Here is a 15292-nt window from a genome sequence, read left to right as displayed (position 1 = left end):
TAATACAGCCAAGCCGGAACATAATGGGAAAATACTCTGAAAGAAATGTAGCATTAATAAAACAAGTTTTGCATAAATTGGCCCATGGATTCCTGAGATACACATTTTTTGGGTTTTGTTTCCACAAATTTAAGCAGTCAAATCTGGAATTATTGCCCTTTACCATGAACACTTAGATAGTTTTGCTCACATGCTTGTCTAATTTAATACAGCCAAACCGGTGCATAATGGGGAAAATACTCTGAAAGTAAGGTAGCATTGAAATGTGAATACAAATGGAATAAAACAAGTTTCGCATAAATTGGACCATGGGTTCCCTTGATACGTGATTTTTTTCAGGTACCTAGATACGTGATTTTTTTCAGGTCATGGGTAGTCTAGTATATATATATATATATATAAATACATATACACAAACACACACACACACATTTATGTATAAACACATTTTAAAGTTATATTTACAAATGCAATAACAAACAAATTCACACACACACACACACACACACACACACACATGAATGCATATACACAAACTCTTACACATGTATTCGTGGCACTCCCTCGGTTGCAACGTCAAGGGTTCCAGTTGATCCGATCAACGGAATAGCCTGCTTGTAAAATTAACGTGCAAGTGACTGAGCACTCCACAGGCACATGTACCCTTAACGTAGTTCTTGGGGAGATTCAGTGTGACACAGAGTGTGACAAGGCCGGCCCTTTGAAATACAGATACAACAGAAACAGGAAGAAAGAGTGAAAGTTGTGGTGAAAGAGTACAATGACCTATTCACTAATCTCTGGCCTACAAAATATGCTGTCTCCTCTCTCAGTTATTTTTCTATAGATATTATAGGGGCCTCTGCTCACTGGAGTTGAATGGTCTTGTGAAATCTCCAATCAGGCACTCCCACCTTGTTCACCTCTCTTTACTCCTCCTACCACTACCCACCACAATCCAGTCCTTCTTTTCACTGAATGCCATTCCTCTGGATTTCGTTTGCAGCAGAAAGCAGTATCCAAGAGAATGGGGTTGGTGGAGATGTTGTGTACATTAACAAGTGCATAAGTACACGGACTGATGTACTCATGGTAGTTTTAAACAGAAGATGGACACGGCGGAGTGGTAGGATAAAGAGTTGAAGGGTATTGATGAATGAAGTTTTGTCTACCATCATTATCATCATAATCATCACCACCACCACCACCATCATTGTTATCATCATTTTTATTTAACATCTGTTTTCCAAGCTAGCTTCGGGTAGATGGTCTGACACAATCTTGCAAGCTGCAGGATTGCACCAAACAGCACGGTTGCACTAAGCTGCAGGGATGTGCCAAGCTGTAGGGCTGTGCTTAGCTGCACAGATGCACCAAGCTTTTGCATCAGCATTGGCATGGTTCCTATGACTGGATGCCCTTCCTAATGCCAGTAAATAGATAATCTCTAGTTTTATGGTGGTACAGAATGCGACTGCATCTACCAGCAGCTGTGCCCCAAATATGTGAACTGTACACTGATGTATAACGAATAAAATAAACTAACTGTCATTGGGTGTTCAACTGGGAAATGCTTTCTGGCACTCCTGAAAGAAAGCTGCTTTTGTGATACAATCTCAGTTATCTGATTTATGTGTAGTTGACATCAAAAATAATAAATGTCTGTTGTGAGTGGAGAATGTGGAAGTGCTGGTTCTCTGAGATTGGTTGTAAGCAGTGATGTAGTGAATGAGCGAATGTTTTTCTAGAAAAAATATGAAAAAAATTTGTGAAATGTTTTGCATTCTGAGGCTGCTGAATGAGACGAGGTTGTTGTATCTCAGTTTTAAGATGTTTTGAGTTATATTTATTATGTTGAGTCAAAAGTTTTGTAAGATTGTGGTAGCTTATTTGCTTTATTCATCAAGTTACAATGAAAGCAGCCTAGCATTCAAGGTAGAGGCCATCGTGCTGACCAGTCTAGAGCCACCTTTTTGCCGGTTCTTTGATTCCATGCCATTGCCATTTTTTGTCATTCAAAATGAAGAATTCCTTCACTGAATCTCCAACCTCCTCTGGGTTGATGAAATGTCACAAGTGCAGGAAGTGATGATGATGATGACGACGATGGTGGTAGTGATGATGATGATGATGATGGTGACAATGATGATGATGATTGTGATGGTGATGACAATGATGATGATGGCAAGAAATAAGAAAAAAATAAAGAAAAACCCTTCAAAGTGGTGCCCCAGGATGGCCACAGCGAATGACAGAAAACCAAAATAGATAATAATAAAAGATCCATGACAGTACAAATAAACCCCCTAGCAACATACTGATCCCATTTCTAGGCATAATCATCTGGATGTGGAAAATAACAAATACAAATCGTTGCTATTATACAAAAGTGTTGTAAGTCCAACACTTTGCTTTTTCAGCAAACAGTTTCACCATTCCATAGCAAAACCATTGCACTACACTTTGACAATTCTTGACATCTTAGCATCTGAAATAGCTGGGGAATTTGGACATTTGACAGTTTAGCAATGAAATGTTTGCTTACACCAAAGGCACACTCTTATATATGTGTGCGTGTGTGTGTGTGTGTGATTTTTTTTGCTATGATGTAATCTAAGAATGCATCAAGAAAATGTTGGCGAAATAATGGTTATGAATTTTGAACTCCACATGTGTTCTTTTATGCATATGCATTACCTGGAACCAACTCTGGGTCAGTTCTATGATTTATATTTGATTTGGTACCTATGTGCATATATTCATGTCTATGTGTGTATATTTATATATATATATATATATACACACACACACACACACACACACACATATATATATATTTCTTTTATTCTTTAATTTGTTTCAGTCATTTGACTGCAGCCATGCTGGAGCACTGCCTTTAGTTAAACAAATTGTCCCCAGGACTTATTCTTTGTAAGCCTAGTACTTATTCTATCGGTCTCTTTTGCTGAACTACTAAGTTACGGGGGACGTAAACACACCAACATTGGTTGTCAAGCGATGGTGGGGGGACAAACACAGACACACATATACATACAAACATTGTATATATATATATATATATATATATATATATATATATATATATATATATATATATACGATGGTCTTCTTTCAGTTTTCGTCTACCAAATCCATTCACAAGGCTTTGGTCGGCCTGAGACTATAGTAGAAGACGCCCAAGGTGCCATGCAGTGGGACTGAACTCAGAATCATTTGGTTAGTAAGCAAGCTACTTACAACATAGTCACTCCTGCACCTATATATATATATACGCACACACACATATATAAATATAAATATATGCATGTGTATATATACATACTTTTAGTGTACCTGTATTTCAAAGGGCCAGCCTTGTCACACTTTTTGTCATGCTGAATCTCCCTGAGGATTAAGTTAAGGGTACATATCTGTGGAGTGCTCAACCACGTGCACATTGATTTCATGAGCAGGCTGTTCAATTGATCGGATCAACTGGAATCTTCCTCATTGTAACCAATGGAATGCCAGTTACAGTGTACCACAACTAAGGGTTGTTTTACCTCACTGTGAACTCAATACCCAACCATTCCTGGCATCCTACTTGTTGATATGCCTAGATTCTAACGAATCCTGTAACTGATCTATCTATCTATCTATACATACATACATACATACATAAATAAATAAATGAATAAATAAATAAAGGCAGCAAATGTCTGTCCACAGAATGTCAGTGGTAGAACCCTTGTATAGAAGGACATTAAGATTCTTCTTAAGAAACAAAGCATTAGATAAAAGAAATCCATGGAATAAAAGAAACACTATTCAACAATGGTTATGCAAGCCAAAGGACAATATAGACACACAATACAATATAATGGAATAAATACTTCAGATGGTGCCACACCTGTTGAAAATACACAGATCACATAAAGTGTATTATGTGGATTAAAGCATACCAACAACAGAATAGATGAACACATACTCAAAAATCTTGTAAAATGGGAACACAGAATGCATTATACCAAACCATAGAATAATACTAATACTATATTAAAAAACCACTAAAATTAAAAACGCTTTTTTGTTAATAAGAAACCATAAGCATGTAAAGCTGTGAGCTAAACTTTGATGACGGGTGTGGTTTATTAACTCAATTGCAAATATGAAAGTTATAAAACTTTATGACCAACTGTTATACTGGCCATAACTGCTCAACATTCTTCTATTGACTGGCTGTGGGACATACAACACAGAGCAATTGGGATTGCACTGCACTGCACCGCACATCACAAGATGAAATTAGACAAGAAAACTTAATAGCGTTCAGTTAATCACTATACATATCAATCATATTCTGTTAAAATATCTTATTGGTGAGTTTCATTTCTTCATTTCCCTGAAGAGAAGATTACATTGTTTTACACAATTTTATTCCTTTGGAGTAATACCAGTGATATCTTCGAAACATGTGTTGGAAGTAAAAGAATTTGAATAACACCTGCGTTTATTTAGTTATTTATATATATTTATATATATTATACAAAATATTTCACGTAAACCCAGAGTTTCTACCTTTAAAAACATGGAGTTACACCCTTTTTACCTGTGTGATTTTTTGCTACCCTGGTAACTATTTATCTATATTTTCCATGTTAATTGATAACAAGGGAAAAATACACACATCTATTTATATATATAAAGGGGTTTGTATGATTGTATATAGAGGGATATATATTATTCAAAGAAATTCCAACTCAGTCTGTTTTTATGTTTTATTTATATTCTTTATAATATTGATGTCGAATATAGAACATATATAGTATAAATAGTATATATAGTAAAATAAAATGAAGTATTGATTGTCTTATTGAATAGATGAATTACCGAATATCAAATATTAAGGGACTAGTATACTTTCTTGCATTATAGCAGTCTTCAAGGTCCCAGGTTGTGACAGGAGTCATCATCATCATTATCATTTAACATCCGCCTTCCATGCTGGCCAGGTAGAAGACTACACAAGGCTACTGTGTCTGTTTCGGCATGGTTTTTATGGCTGGATGCCCTTCCTAACAGCAACCACTCCAGAGAGCAGACTGAATGCTTTTTACATGCCATCAGCAGGGGTGAGGTTAGTTTTGGCATGGTTTTTACTCCTGGATGCCTTCCAAATGCTAACCACTTCACAGTGTGGACTGGATGCTTTTTACGTGGCACCAGCACTTATATGTCGAACCCATGATAGCACGGAAGGCAGATGTTAAACGATGATGATGTGTGTATATATATATATATATAGTTATATAGGGTAGGAAAAGAATTATAGAAATTTTTTTCTACCAGTAGCCTAGTATGTATACAAAGTCAAGACATATTCTTCATATAAAAATTAGTGTACATTTATACACAAAGAAGCAAGCCAATTACAGGTTGCCTAATATACTAGAAAGAACAGTCAAAAACTCCAACCCACCAGAGGTCCAGCTGTAAAACTTAATAAATGTTTTTATTTTTCATTCCCTTCGAAATTGTTCTTAACCGTGGTTTGGACTTTTTGACTGTTCTTTCTAGTACGTTAGGCAACCTGTAAATGGCTTGCCTCTTTGTGTATAAATGTACACTAATTTATATATATATATATATATATATATATATATATATACTATTTTACTGGTTTCAGTCATTTGACTGTGGCCATGCTGGAGCATCACCTTTAGTCAAGCAAATCAACCCCAGGACTTATTCTTTGTAAGCCTAGTACTTATTCAATTGGTGTCTTTTGCCGAACTGCTAAGTTACAGGGACATAAACATACCAGCATCGGTTGTCAAGCGATGTTGGGGGGGACAAACACAGACACACACATATATATATACATATATACGACAGGCTTCTTTCAGTTTCTGTCTACCAAATCCACTCACAAGGCATTGGTCAAGCTGAGGATATAGTAAAAGGCACTTGCCCAAGGTGCCACGCAGTGGGACTGAACCTGGAACCATGTGGTTGGTAAGCAAGCTACTTACCACACAGCCACTCCTACGCCTATATATACATATATATATATATAACACATACACACTCATGTTATTTAGTTTGTTTTAGCAATGATGGATCAAGGCAATGCTAGAGCACTGCATTCTGTATAAATATATGGGGCAACATATCTTCTAAATTTAACAGAGAGAGAGGGGGGAGGGGATGGTTGTGGGTGGGTGGGTGAGATAGTAACCTTTCTGCCACCCAAACAAGTGCAACTAGTAAATGTCATTGAGATATGTGACCAGACAAACCTGAGATGAGGACAGTCTCCACAGAATGAAAATCATGTTAACAGACATCCAGTACATTATATATATATATATATACATCTATTGTGAGAGAAGCAATGTGGTGATGGTAAGGACCATGGGTGGGGTTTAAATGGCAGGGGTGGTGGTGGTGGAAGAGGAGAGCTGGAGGTTGTCAATGGTGATAATAACAATAATACTGACGATGATGGCGGTGATGGTGGTGGTCCTGATGATGACGGTGGTGGTGGTGGCATTGGTGATGGTACTGGTCATGGTGGTGATGACAATGGTGATAGTGATGACGATGGCAGTAATGATGGTGCTGGTGGTGATAATGGTAAATTGGGTAGAGTTGTAAGTGGAGAAGGGGGACAAGATTCTGGATGTCGATAAAGATGCTAATGACAATGATAGGGGCAATAATAGTGATGACGATGATGATGACGATGGCAAAATGATAGATGTGGTGCATGTGGGCCAGATGTTGACAACTGTACTAAATGGCAACGGCAGTGGTAATAGTAGTTGAGGTGGTGGCTATGATGAAGATCATCATCATCATCAGTGTCGTTAACAAATAATAAGGATGAAGATGATGAATAATGGTGGTGGGAGCAGGAGGTGGGTGGTAGCATAAGTGGTGTTGATAACAATCAGATGATGATATTAATGATGTTAGTGATAATGAGGACGATGATAATGACTGAATGCAACGAGGAAACAGTTTATACCCCCCCCAACACATATACATGTGTGTATATATATATATACATATACACGTGTGTGTATATATGTACATATATATACATATACACATGTATATATATATGTGTGTGTGTGTGTATATATACATATACATACATACATATATGCATATATATATATATACATATATATATATAATTAATTAAGGGTAGAAATTGATATTTATCAATTAAGACCAGTGGTCTAGCATATTAAAAAAGAATCCGAAGATTAAAATATTTATATATACCAATTAATTATATTAATTTATATATACTACATATTGCTATGGTTTTGTGCTGAGTTTGATCTGAGAACATAATCTTTTGTGGTGAATGGCGATTTGACGTCTATATCTAGCATGTTGACTGTCCACTTTTCGTGTTCAGTCCTTAATTGGTACATACATATATATATATATACATATGCATATATGTGTATATATATACATATATATACACATACATACATATATGCATATATATATATATATATATATATACACATACATATATACACACACACATACATATATATATACACACACACATACATATATATATACACACACATACATATATAGATATATATATATATACATACATACATACACACATACATATAAACACACACACACATATATATATATATACATATACACATACATATGTATACATACATACATATACACACACACAAATATATACATACGTATACACACATACATATATATACATACGTATACACACATACATATATACATACATACACATACATATGCATGCATACATACATACATATAACATTTATGCAAATACACACACACACTTGTTTGGCTGCAAACAGCTTAACAGATAACATGTAAAATGCCGTTCATCATTGATGTAGGCCTAGGCTGGCTTTGAAGTTGGCAGCAACTGCAACAGAGCAGAGGTAGATACTCGCTCAAGTAAACCACCCAGCCGGCCACCACCCAACCTACCCCACTCACCCAATCATTCATTTGTTCGTTTGCGCCGACATATGATCCTAGCTGCATTGCAAATGTTTGCACATAGACAACAACAACAAGAACAACGACGACAAAGACGACTACAACAGCATCAGTGATTCATCGGTCAGACACATCGGATGACATTTGCATACGTAAGGAGAGCGTGATGATGACTATAGATGAGTTAGTCACTTCTCTCGCATGGCTCTGGACTTACTAATCCATCATCAGCTGGCTACATTGTAAGGATGTTACAATCCCCATGTGAAATATGTGCTCGCGTGGTAAGTAGCTTGCTTACGAACCACATGGCTCCGGGTTCAGTCCCACTGCATGGCACCTTAGGCAAGTGTCTTCTACTATAGCCTCGGGCTGACCAAAGCCTGGTGAGTGGATTTGGTAGATGGAAATTGAAAGAAGCCCGTCGTATATATGTATATGTGTGTGTATATGTTTGTGTGTCGGTGTTTGTCCCCACAACATCGCTTGACAACCGGTGTTGGCATTTACGTCTCCATATGTTAGTGGTTTGGCAAAAGCGACCAATACTTTATAAGTACTAGGCTTACAAAGAATAAGTCCTGGGGTCGATTTTCTCATCTAAAAGGCGGTGCTCCAGCATGGCCACAATCAAATGACTGAAGCAAGCAAAAGAGTAATACTTAATTATAAAAATATGATAGGATTTTTGAAAATATCTAATGTTTATGAGGGTTCATGAAGGCACATGGCTCAGTGGTTAGAGTAGAATGTCAGGCTCACAATCATGAGGTAGTGAGTTCAATTCCTGGACCAGGCTGTGTGTTGTGTTCTTGAGTAAGACACTTTATTTTGTGTTGCTCCAGTTCACTCAGCTGTAGAAATGAGTTGTGACATCACTGGTGCCAAGCTGTACTGGCCTTTGCCTTTCCCTTGGACAATATCAGTGGTGTGGAGAAGAGAGGCTGGTATACATTGGTCAACTGCTTGTCTTCCATAAACAATCTCGCCCAGACTTGTGTTTCAGAGGGTAACTTTCTATGTGCAATCCCATGGTCACTCATGGCCGAAGGGGGTCTTTATTCTTTTTTTTATGAGGATCCACTTGAAAAAAATAAAAAAAGAAGGAATCCAAGGAGTCTATAGGCAAAAAATGGCTGGAAACCACTGGTTTAGTTGATTAGACTGGCTTCAGTATTTAGCTTTCAAGTCTGCTATTTATTCCATTAGTCACTTTTCGGATAAGTTATGGGGATGTGAACAAAACAAAACTAGTTATCAACTGTTGATAGGACCAGCTCAAACATGCATGCAAACACACACATACACTCACCAGTACACATACACACACACACACACATGCATGTATATAATGTCTATCAAATCCACTCAGGAAGCATTATTCAACCTGGGGCTATAGTGGTAAACACTTGCCTGATATGTTGTGGTATAAGGACGTAAACAGGCTCCATTCTGATCTGGCAATGCTTCTAAAGGTGGATGCCCTTAATGCCAACCACTCTGAAAGTGTAGTAGGTGCTTTTTACATGCCACTGGCACGGGAGCCAGTCAGGGGGCACTAGCATCGACCACATTAGGATGTTGCTTTTTATGTGCCACTGGCATGGGAGCCAGTCAGGCAGACCTGGCATATATATATAAGTCCCTGTGAGATTAATTACTAAGAAGTAATTACTAAGCAGTTAAGGCAGCGTTAACATATTTAATGCAGGTAGCACTGAAAAAAAAAAAATCAAATTTGAAATGCTAGCTTGGTACTTCTATCGGTCTCTTTTGCCAAACTGCTAGGTTACAGGGATTTAGCACCAACACTGCTTGCCAAGTGATGGTGAGGGACAGACACAAACATGCACACAGTTTCTGTCTACCAAGTTCACACATAAGGCTTTGGTCGACCTGAGGCTATAGTAGAAGATACTTGCCCTAGGTATCACACAGTGGATTGAACCAGGAACCATGTGGTTGGGAAGCAAACTTCTTACCATACAGCCTGCCACGGTTGCACTTCTGATATATGGTAACAAAAGGGTTTAATGGATTTTCCTATGGACCGTAAGCATTTGAAAGGTATGTCAATTTAACAAGCTGGTTTTCTTAACTCACAACGAATTAATTTTTCCATTTCTGTCTCTCAGTTGAAAGATATATGTAAATGCATAATTATATGTAATTATGCAGTTTGCATATGTATCTTAATTATACAGTTACACAGGTGTATTATTAACAAGGTATAATTGTGAGTTATTATGCAACACAGTTCATTGACTCTCACTACTGTCTTTGTGGAACCCCACCCACAAGAGGTCTGTGGATCTCAGGTTGAGAGATGTTGCTCTATGTGGTCCCTCAATCTGTTACAAATATCAGTCAAATCCCTCTCAACTAATACGCAACGGTCTTAAAAAAGCGAAGGGCATATTAGATAGTGTAGTATTTTTAAAGACAGAATGGTCAGGCATGGAATGCCTTTGGTCTGCTTGATCAGGAGTTGACCTGGGGTTAAATAACAACAGAGCTTAAAAGACCTAGCATTATGGTATCAAGTGTATATCTTTTTATCTTTCTTTAACTTGTTTCAGTCATTTGACTGCGGCCATGCTGGAGCACTGCCTTTAGTCGAGCAAATCGACCCAGGGACTTATTCTTTGTAAGCCTAGTACTTATTCTATCGGTCTCTTTTTGCCGAACCACTAAGTGACGGGGACGTAAACACACCAGCATTGGTTGTCAAGCAATGCTAGGGGGAGACACACAAACACACACGCATATATATATATACATATATACAACAGGCTTCTTTCAGTTTCCGTCTACCAAATCCACTCACAAGGCATTGGTCGGCCCGGGGCTATAGCAGAAGACACTTGCCCAAGATGCCACGCAGTGGGACTGAACCTAGAACTATGTGGTTGGTTAGCAAGCTACTTACCACACAGCCACTCCTGCGCCTATATAACGTAGTTTCTCAACTTTTTACATTTGAGGAACTTTCAAAATAAATTCCAAGTCTGAGGGCACCCTGACATAAAATTATACATTCTTTTTTTATTCTCTCATAAAGTTAAACTTCACGAAGAGCTTAACCGTTTTACTGCGGAAACCAGATATACACACCCAAACTTTCATTACTCTTAACTGCAGAAAGCAGCTTTATATACAATTTTATCTTTTGTTGAGGAATGTCATGTTTGAAACTGTTGAGATATGCCAAGTTGAGATATACCAATGTGACTTGCAGAAAATACTAATTCCACTTTTTGGTACATATATAATTGTTTACATAATTAGCTTAACCAGCATTATTTGCGGAGAAACCCCTAGTGCACTTTTACAGAAGTCTCAGGTTCCTGGGAACATCAGTTAGAAAATGCTAATATAGAGGGGTAATGTACAAAACTACTGTTGCTAATGATCTGGTGGTACTATTTTATCTTTTGTAGAGGAATGTCAAGTTTGAAACTATTTTCTGTTGAGATATGTCAAATTTACTGAAGCAACATGAGTTGCAGAAAATACTGTTTTTTTTTTTTTTTTTTTTATATATATATATTTTGGTAGACATTCAATATCATTACTAGAATAACCTTGAAATAAAATTTTGCTGTGAAAGGTTTAAAAATATCATAAAACTGTGTTTGAAAAGTCTTACAGTGCTAAATCTTTCAGATACCATAAAAATGGTTTCATGAAATTTCGTTTTGTTTTAAGGCCTTGTTTAGACCAAGTTCCCTTATAGTTTCTAATTAATCCTTTTGAAAACAGCCTGCTAAAGACTGCTCCTGGTTCTATGATGCAAACTTCCTGTTTTAAAGCGAATCTAAATAAAAAGCCGCCATCAAAATTTCATGTTAATCCATGTTTCAAACACCAAAGTTATTTTACTAAACTCTGGCACAGATGTGGCTGTGTGTTAAGAAGTTTACTTCCAAACCACATGGTTCTGGGATCAGTCCTACTGTGTGGCACCTTGGGTAGGTGTCTTCTACTATATAGCAATGGGGCAAACCAAAGCCTTGTAAGTGGATTTGGTAGATGGAAACTATCAAATTAAAAACAAATATTCTGCCCAGAAATACAATGAACTGTATGACACAGATATGAACTCACTCAATCTTTTGATCTATTGACAGGTCATCAGTCCAATATCTACCCATTGTTAGATAAGAGCAGTGAGCTGGCAGAATCATTAGCACGCTGGGGGGAAATGCTTAGCGGTATTTCGTCTGCTGTTAATGTTCTGAGTTCAAATTCCGCTGAGGTCAGCTTTGCTTTCATCTTTTCGAGGTCAATTAAATAAGTACCAGTTATGCACTGGGGTCGATGTAATCGACTTAATCCCTTTGTCTGTCTTTGTTTGTACCCCTCTATGTTTAGCCCCCCTCCCCCTGTGAGCAATAAAGAAATAAATATCGAATCCGTTGTGAGATATCAGAATATCTCAAGTAACTGATTCCAGACATTAACTGAAACAATTAACAGAGACTTTCTCTCAACCCTGTTCATATTTGGCTTCATTAGTGATCGTGAAATTTTCCATGTCTTTTTTTGTTTTTACCTGTTTCAGTCATGTGGCCATGCTGGGGCACTGCTGTGAAAAATTTTTAGTTGAATGAATTGGCCCCCAATACTTCCCCACCCCTATTTTTAAGCCTAGTACTTATTCTACCAGTGTATTTTGCTGAACTACAATGACATTGTAGGGTTGGTATGAGAGGCCAGATCTAGCTGGTTTGAATACAAAACAGGTAGAATATTTGGGCCGGATAAGGCCAGTTTAAATACTAAAGGCTGAAAGGAGTCTCTCCAAGATGTAATACAGCAGTTATACAGTGTTTCGCTGTATAACACATTCATTATGTATGCAATATCGATAATATTTACAGCATTGAGCTACTTCTGACACAAATTGACACACACAGATACACACACTCGCATGTGTGAAGGTACATGGCCTAGTGGTTAGGGTGTTACATTCACCATCACTAGACTGTGGGTTCAATTCTCAGATGAGACAGTATGTTGTGTTTTTGAGCAAAATGCTTCATACATTGGTCCAGTGATCCTTTCAATCGGGAGGAGGGGTGTTAGCCTGCTCACCTAGCCAGTGGGGTGGCATCTTTTGAAGGCTAAAATGACGCAAAGCACGTTGTGACCAGTGATGTGTAACAACATCTGACAGTCTGGTCAGGCGCATGATATGCATGCATACATACATACACACATACACACACACACATAGTAAAATCAAATAACGAACAGTAAAATTAACGATAACAAGAAGATGTACACAAGGAATGTATTATTTTGACACTCAGTAAAATAAGAGAGTTTTCGATGTTTTGAGCATAGCTCTTTGTCAAAAAGGAAAAAAGAAAAGAAACCCACTGTCATTGGCATTTGACATTTCTATAGAGAACCCATTTCTTGTTACCAGTCACTATTCGGTCCGAAAAAGGTTCATTTGTGAGACATGACAGCAAAAAGATTATACATTCGCTCTCTGCATGTGATTAGACAGAAAGTTTGTGAGGAACCCACTGACTCTATTTGCTGACTTTTCTGATGGCATGCAGGTGTCAACGAATTGTTGAATGACCAAATTCAAGCTTTTCTGCTAGTTCCTCAACAGTTACAATGGGATTTTGTTCCACCAGGGTTTGCAGGACATCCTTGTTGAGCTCTACAGATCTTCCAGGATGAGGCTCATCTTCTAAGCTGTAGTTTCTGGCTACAAACCACCGTTGACACTGGCTTATGCTTATTATCCAATCCCCATGTACTGCATTAATATTCCTTGCACTTTCCATTGCATTGTTGCCTTTATTGAACTCATAAAGCAAAATACACCAAATATGCTCCTTTGTCACTTCCATTATAGCTTTGAAAAAATAACCGCCAAAATCGAACTGCATTCTTCAAAACTTGCACTAAGAATAAGGACAAGTTAAAATTACTACCTGCTTTTATAGCAAGTTGATGCAGGTAGTTTATCCTGTCCCCTTCTGACTTTTATTTCATGCAATTGAAAAAAACGCATTATTTATAGGATGACCCAATATAAACGTACATTAATTTCACAGAATACCATGAAAACTACAACTACCATAACACCACAATCTCTCACTCTCCCTACACACACACACAGACATGCATAGTAAGCAATGTTAAACTTATTATTATAGGAGACTGGATAGCTTCAGTGTGATACGAGGGTGTGTTACTGTATTAAATGATAATGTATCAGTGTGTCACGAGAATGGATAGCTTCAGAGCTGCATACTAGATGGCACCACTGTAACATGAAACTAGATGTTATTACTGTGTCATGCAACTGGACTGGATGCTATTGCTGTGACATGAGTTTAGATGGCATTCTAATAGCGATACATCACAATAACAACTAATCAGTGCAGATGCACTTTTACATGGCTGTGTATATACTATTATTGCAAGCATATATATATACATGTGTGTGTATATATATATATGTGTACATGTGTTTATATGTATGTGGGTGTGTGCATATATGTATATATATGTGTGTGAGCATATATATATCTAAAAAAAAAAAACGAACTATTTTCATATATTATTAATTAAGGAGTAAAAAAAAAATGTTTTAGTTGATTGACATGTTTTAGTAATTCATTTTGATTACCTATTTTAGTTGATTTGTATATACCTTTTCTTATATATAATTCTATATATTTTGTATTTTATATGTGCACATCTATATATTTTGTATATTTCTATATATTTTGTTTTTTATATGTGCATATATATTTTTTTACCTTCTGTATTTTTATATATATATATTCCTTTTATATGTTGGGTAATGTTAATATATGATGAAATGTATGGAAGCGTGGTATTATAGAAAGTCGTTGACCTGAATTCGATGTTTGTTCTCCAATCAATGTTCTTTATCTCTGTCTCAATTTCATTTGAGCACTTCTTTCTGCAGTCCTATAAACCGATTTTGTTTCCATAAAAAGAATCAAAAAAATTTTTTCTTGTCATATATATATATATATAGGAGTGGCTGTATGGTAAGTAGCTTGCTTACAAACCACATGGTTCCAGGTTCAGTCCTACTGCGTGGCACCTTGGGCAAGTATCTTCTACTATAGCCTCGGGCCGACCAAAGCCTTGTGAGTGGATTTGGTAGACAGAAACTGAAAAAAGCCAATCGTTTATACGTTTATATATGTATGTGTATGTATATGTTTGTCTCCCCAACATCACTTGACAATCG

At 37.0% G+C, this 15292-nt stretch overlaps 1 protein-coding gene across 2 annotated transcripts in view; it reads right to left on the bottom strand.

Annotated features, from left to right (window-relative positions):
* LOC115220704 (bone morphogenetic protein receptor type-2) overlaps positions 1–15292 on the bottom strand; it is a 126098-nt gene that overhangs the window by 48025 nt on the left and 62781 nt on the right. The gene's annotated exons all lie outside the window — the stretch shown is intronic.

The sequence above is a fragment of the Octopus sinensis genome, linkage group LG17, assembly GCF_006345805.1.
Source record: "Octopus sinensis linkage group LG17, ASM634580v1, whole genome shotgun sequence".
Lineage (NCBI taxonomy): Eukaryota > Metazoa > Mollusca > Cephalopoda > Octopoda > Octopodidae > Octopus > Octopus sinensis.
The sequence above is the reverse complement of the archived record's forward strand: the minus strand, read 5'-3'. Positions and strand labels throughout refer to the sequence as shown.